Raw genomic sequence first — 6,988 nt, 5'->3', positions numbered from 1 at the left:
CTTGACACTTCGACATATTTTCGAAAAAAGTGCTTTCATGAAGATACGGTTAACATGGCATTATTCTAACGTCAAACGGGGACTGTATAACAAGTTCAATTTTTAGTTAAGGTTATGTACACTCAATAACATTACGAAGGAGAATTTTATTCAGAGTGATTTACTAGTAGTTTCATCATATAAGTTTAGCCACAAATTTTACGAAAAACGATTATTGCTAAACATTTTATTCTGCAGCATAACGTGTAAAAACATCTCCTCATTGAAATAATATAAAGTTTTCAATATAAATTAGCGATAGTTGACGAGTTATTTCAATTTTTATGTTTCTCCGTTTTGACCCAATCTCACCCCCCAGACCCATTGTCACCCCCAACGACGGTATTTTAAGTTCAATAGTGTGGGAAACGCGCGACTATTCCTGTGAGTCGGTCGATATTTTTTGGACTTTTGCTATTAAGCTTAGTATTTTATGCGTTTGATAGTTTTGCTATTATTTAAAAACCATTCAACATATTTTAATGAAATTTCACACAGTCATCTACGCATACTACTTCGAAATGTCTGAAAATTTTATGATTCTAACTTCAAAGACAAAAAAGTTGTGACCATTTGTATGAGATGCAAAAATTTACAATATACGCTTTTAACAGTTTTTACATGAAAAATTTTCAAAAAAAAAATTCTAGACACCCCTATGGATGTTTTCCTCCGACCCAGCAAATTGAAGGGAATGACCCAAAGCATCATTGGGTAAAATTTCAGACTTACTTATTTTTTTATTATAAAGTTGTTCTACACAACACACCGTGCCGCGCCTTTTTGTTGATTGTTTTGTGCCGGAAAATATAACGTTTCCCTAGTTGATAAATATTATATAGGGACAATGGAAATTCGCGATTTCGCGGAAGCCGCGAAATCCGCGAAATTGGACTATGGCCACGAAATTTGAGAAATTGCGCGAATTGCCGCGGAATTTGGTAAAATTGTAAAAATACCCTGCAAATTTCGATCAATTATAAATATTTTAGCATAAATTGACTGATAACTGTAGACAGTGTAAAGTTAGTTACGAGTTTATGACATATTAGACAGTATGCTTGGTTATACTTTTTATCAAATTTGTTGCTTTTTGGGGGGAATTCATGGTTACGCCTCACAAAACAAAGTAAATCATTCATATGACATGCAAATTTGGAGTTTTTTTTTTCAACAAAACGGTCCAAGATATGAGACCGCAAATTTGCCGCGAAATTCACAATAGTAGTCCGCGAAATTTAAGAAATTTTGCCGCGAATTTCCATTGTCCCTAATTAAAAAGCATCTGATTTTGTCTATTATGCGTGGAGGCTACCGTTAGGACAGCTCAGATCAATTTTCATCATAAAAGTATAAGTGATCAACCTTTGCAATCTTATACCACCGAGAACAGACATCCAAGCCTATAGAAATTTTCTCGAATGTTATGTAATTATTTTTTTTAGTGTTGACAACACTAGCGCCACCTATGCGGCAAATTACCACAGTCAGTGGTGAGTACGCATATCTAGATAAGTTTTGTATTCACCACCGACAACAGCGTGGGAACTTTGCGACAGCAGCGCTACCACGAAGTTGCCACATGTGTTGCCATTTCAAATGATCGTTAAATTTCTTACACGTTACACAGCTTTGGAACTGGACTTGGATGTCTGTTCTCTGTGCTTATACAAAATGATACAGCCCAAGTGGCTTTAGTCCAAGAAGCTTATTTTCGTATGGGAATTCTTTTTTAACATTTACGTGTACTGGTAAACCCGGTGTTTGCTACTGATGTTAACATTTGCATGTCATGCCTCGAGCATGTGTGCTTGCCAACATCGTAATCGTTGCTACACTCGTCTCTAAACTAACCACCACTATCACAATTGATATGTTTGTTGGAAACCTCAACAGGAAATAAGTCTATTGTTCGTTTCATTTACCACTTAATCTCTTACGAATGCTTTCTAGATCAGAACGAAATAACCAAAATTAATGGAGGAATTCCAAAAAAAATCTTATCAGGAATTCCTAAAGCAACTATTACGGACTGAACTCCGCAATGGATTATTTGTAGAATTCTCGAAGGATTCTTAAATGTGTTCTTAACAGAAGTTCTAAAGGAATCGTTAAAAATCATGGAATGATTCCAGAAGAAATTCTTGCATAAATTGCTGATGAAAATTTAGAGGGAATCCTTGAAGCAGAACATGTAGCATTCCCTGGAGAAATTCTTAAAAGAATCTTCGAAGGAACTCTATTTCTGTATACATCAAGTTGACACACTACAATTCAATGTCGATCGGTGCATATTAAGTTTTTGATACATTAGGCGAATAAAAACTTCATTAAAAATAGGGTGCTCAAATTACCCCGAAGGTTTAAAATCGACGCAAAAATCATACTTTTTTCAAAAATCTTTTTTTGGCATATAAACACGATTTGACTTTTCATGTATCTTGCTTAGTATTATCAGAATCATTATGATCATACAATGAACGAGTGATTTATCGTTGTTTTCTGCATTTTAAAACATCTTTCGCTTAGGGTGGCTAAACTACCCCGATTTACCCTATGTATGTACTACATTGAATATTCCCATAAAATCGGCATCCAAAATCATCCATTCATGCTAAGGTTTAACGAGCTGGTAATGCAAACTTGTTTCTCGCAAATATACAACTTCGACTAAATATTTATTTGTTTTATTGATGTTTCTCGGTGAGCCAAACATCAAACATCAGTTCTAGCAACACACACTCATTTCGCCTTCCGTTCCGCTTGATGATGGCGATGAAAATAGGGTAATCATCACCCACCAGAGCCACATTTACCCATCTCCAGAATTCCGACTCGGCACAGAACCAAGTTGAACCGTCGTCGATGGCGAATCAAAAAAAACTCCACAAAACTTTCTGCTTCCCTAATAATAATCATCTGCCCAGTGCAGTAGTGGTGGGACGCCCGAGTTGCACTCGTTTGTTGGTTGGTGCTCTCTGCATATGAAATTAATCTACCGACTCTGCTTCCGGATTGCATCAGGCTCGCTTTTTCATATCTAACCCCCAAAAGTTTCACTTATCCACCGTTCGTCCGAACAAAAGTCGTCTCATTCTCTCTAGCCCAGCATCATTGCCTTGGAGTCGCGTCTCCTCGTCGTCGTCATTGGCTTATTACACTGCTATGTAGATTCCGGCAAAAGTTCAACGTGCAGCCGTGAGCTCGGCCGGGTTGGAATTGTCCGCTCCCAGAAGCTTCGACTCGGCGGTGCAAACTTTCCACCAACAAACGGAAATTTAAAATTTTAATACCCAGCACAAGTACCCAGAGCACATAACCTCTCCGGGAAGCATCTCGTTCGGTATTCATTTACCAGCGATTTTCCTCCTCATTTAGAACTCGTCTAATATTGATGTTGAGTAAACTATTTCGGATTTTGTAATCAACAATGCCCCGCCGTCATCGCCACTGATTGCTTCAGAACAATAGCAAGTCCTTCAAGTCGCTTTTCGGATTATAATCTTTTCTTTAAATGCTTTCCTTCTAGCTTTCTGCTCAAGTCTATCTTTTTCTGTTTATAATTCTTCTGTCCTCATGTCCTCTCCTTATCTTCTAGTGCTCTACCCTTTTTGTCATGTTTTTTGATTTTTCTTCTTCTGATTTTGTTGTCCACTGGACGTCTAGCATTTTTATCCTCCGGTCTTCTGGTCTTATGGATTTCTGATCTTCTGATCTTCTTGTCTTCTGGTATTCTGATCTTCTGGCTTCTGAGCTTCTGGTCTTCTGGTCTTCTAGTCTTCTGGTCTTCTGGTCTTCTTGCCTTCTAGTCTTCTGATCTCCTGGTCTTCTGTTCTTCTGGTATTCTGGTCTTCTTGTTCTCTGGTATTCTGGTCTTCTGGTATTCTGAGCTTCTGAGCTTCTGGTCTACTGGTCTTCTGGTGTTCAGTATTCTGAGCTTCTGAGCTTCTGGGTTTCTGGTCTTCAGATCTTCTGGTCTTCTGGTCTTCTAGTCTCCTGATCTTCTGGTCTTCTGGTCTTTTGGTCTTTTGGTCTTTTGATCTTCTGGTCTACTGGTCTTTTGGTCTTCTAGTCATCTGATATTCCGCGCTTCTAGTTTTCTGGTCTTCTTATATTCTGTTATTCTGAGCCTCTGGTATTCTGGTATTCTGAGCTTCTGGTCTTCTGGACTTCTAGTCTTCTGGTCTTTTGGTCTTCTGGTCTTCTGATTTTCTGGTCTTCTGATCTTCTGGTCTTCTGGTCTTTTGATCTTCTGGTCTTCAGGTATTCTGGTATTCTGAGCTTCTGAGCTGCTGGTCTTCTGGGCTTCTGGTCTTCTGGTCTTTTGGTCTTCTGAGCTTCTGGTCTTCTGGTCTTCTGGTCTTCTGGTCGTCTGATCTTCTGATCTTTTAGTCTTCTAATCTTCTGGTCTTCCCGCCTTCTGGTCTTCTGGTCCCCTGGTCTTCCGGTCTTCTGGTCATCTGGTCTTCTGGTCTTCTGGTATTCTGGTATTCTGGTATTCTGGTCTTTCTTCTAGTCTTCTAATCTTTTTCTTGGTCTTCTGGTCTTCTGGTTTTCTTCTTCTGGTTTTCTAATCTTCTAGTCTTCTAAACGTCTAGTCTAGTTCTAGACTGTTTCTCTGGTTTCTGGTCTTCTGGTATTTTTGGCTTTTGATCACTTGGTCATCTAGTCTTGTGGTCTTCTGGTCTTCTTGTCTTGTGGTCTTCTGGTCTTCTGTTCTTCTGGTCTTCTGGTATTCTGGTATTCTGGTCTTCTTCTGTTCTTTTGGTCTTCTGGTCTTCAGGTCTTTTGTTTTTCTGGTCTTATGGTCTTTGGGTTTTCTGGTCTTGTGTCTTCTGGTTTTCTGGTCTTCTAGTCTTCTGGTCTTCTGGTCTTTTGGTCTTCTAGTCTTCTGGTCTTCTGGTCGTCTGGTCTGGACCAGAAGGCGAGAATTCTGGTCTTCTGGTCTTCCGATCCTCTGGTCCTCTGGTCTTCTGTTCTTTTGGTCTTCTGGACTTCTGGTTTTATAATCTTCTGGTTTTCTAATCTTCTGGTCTTCTAAACTTCTAGTCTAGTTCTAGACTGTTTCTCTGGTTTCTGGTCTTCTGGTCTTTTTGGCTTTTGATCACTTGGTCATCTAGTCTTCTGGTCTTCTGGTCTTCTTGTCTTCTGGTCTTGTGGTCTTCTAGGCTTCTTGTATTCTGATCTCGTGATTATAGAGTCTTCTAATCTCCTTTTCTTCTGATCTCTTGTTCATCTAGTCTTCTATTCTTCTGGTCTGCTGATCTTCTGGTCGTCTGCTTTTCTGGTCATTTGGTTTTCTGTCGTCCATTTCTATGTTTGTTGGTCTTCTGGTCTGCTGATCCTCTGGTCGTCTGGTTTTCTGATCTTCTAGTTTTCTAGTCTTCTAGTCTTCTGATCTAGTGGTCTCCTGGTCTTTTGGTATTCTGGTCTTCTGTCTTCCATTTCTGTGTTAGTTGGTCTTCTGGTCTTCTAGTCTTCTGTCTTCCATTTCTGTGTTTGCTGGTCTTCTGGCCTTCTGGTCTTCTGGTCTTCTGATCTTCTAGTCTTCTGGTCTTCTGGTATTCTGGTCTTCTGGTCTTTCGGTCTTCTGGTCTTTTGGTCTTCTAGTCTTCTGGTCTTCTGGTCTAATGGTCTTCTAGTCTTCTGGTCTTCTGGTCTTCAGGTCTTCTGTTCTTTTGGTCTTCTGGTCTTCAGGTCTTTTGTTTTTCTGGTCTTCTGGTCTTTGGGTTTTCTGGTCTTGCGTCTTCTGGTCTTCTGATCTTCTAGTCTTCTGGTCTTCTGATCTTCTGGTCTTCTGGTCTTTTGGTCTTCTAGTCTTCTGGTCTTCTGGTCTTCGGGCCTTCTAGTCTTCTGGTCTTCTGGTCTTCTAGTCTTCTGGTTTTCTGGTCTTCTAGTCTTCTGGTCTTCTGGCCTTCTGGTCTTCTGGCCTTCTAGTCTTCTGGTCTTCTAGTCTTCTGGTCTTCTGGTCTTCTGTTCTTCTGTTCTTCTGGTCTTCTGTTCTTTTGGTCTTCTGGTCTTCTGGTCTTTTGTTTTTGTGGTCTTATGGTCTTTGGGTTTTCTGGTCTTTTGGTCTTCTGGTCTTCTGGTATTTTGTTTTTCTGATCTTTTGGTCTTTTGGTCTTCTGGTCTTCTAGTCATCTGGTCTTCTGGTCTTCTAGTCTTCTAGTCTTCTAGTCTTCTGGTCTTCTGGTCTTCTGGTCTTCTGGTCTTCTGGTCTTTTGGTCTTCTGGTCTTCTGGCCTTTTGTTTTCTGGTCTTCTGATCTTTTGGTCTTCTAGTCTTCTAGTCTTTTGGTCTTCTGGTCTTCTAGTTTTCTAGTCTTCTAGTCTTCTAGTCTTCTAGTCTTCTGGTCTTCTGGTCTTCTGGTCTTCTGGTCTTCTGGTCTTCTGGTCTTCAGGTCTTTTGTTTTTCTGGTCTTCTGGTCTTCTAGTCTTCTGGTCTTCTGGTCTTTTGGTCTTCTGGTCTTCTGGTCTTTTGGCCTCTTGGTCTTTTGGTCTTTTGGTCTTTTGATCTTCTGGTCTTCTGGTCTTCTGGTCTTCTGGTCTTCTGGTCTTCTGGTCTTCAGGTCTTCTGGTCTTCTGATCTTCTGGTCTTCTGGTCTTCTGGTCTTCTGGTCTTCTGGTCTTCTGGTCTTTTGGTCTTTTGGTCTTTTGGTCTTTTGGTCTTTTGGTCTTTTGGTCTTTTGGTCTTTTGGTCTTTTGGTCTTTTGGTCTTTTGGTCTTTTGGTCTTTTGGTCTTTTGGTCTTTTGGTCTTTTGGTCTTTTGGTCTTTTGGTCTTTTGGTCTTTTGGTCTTTTGGTCTTTTGGTCTTTTGGTCTTTTGGTCTTTTGGTTTTTTGGTCTTTTGGTCTTTTGGTCTTTTGGTCTTTTGGTCTTTTGGTCTTTTGATCTTCTGGTCTTCTGGTCTTCTGATCTTCTGGTCTTCTGGTCTTCTGATCTTCTAGTCTTC

This window comes from Aedes albopictus, chromosome 1, assembly GCF_035046485.1.
Source record: "Aedes albopictus strain Foshan chromosome 1, AalbF5, whole genome shotgun sequence".
Lineage (NCBI taxonomy): Eukaryota > Metazoa > Arthropoda > Insecta > Diptera > Culicidae > Aedes > Aedes albopictus.
This window is presented reverse-complemented; position numbering follows the sequence as displayed.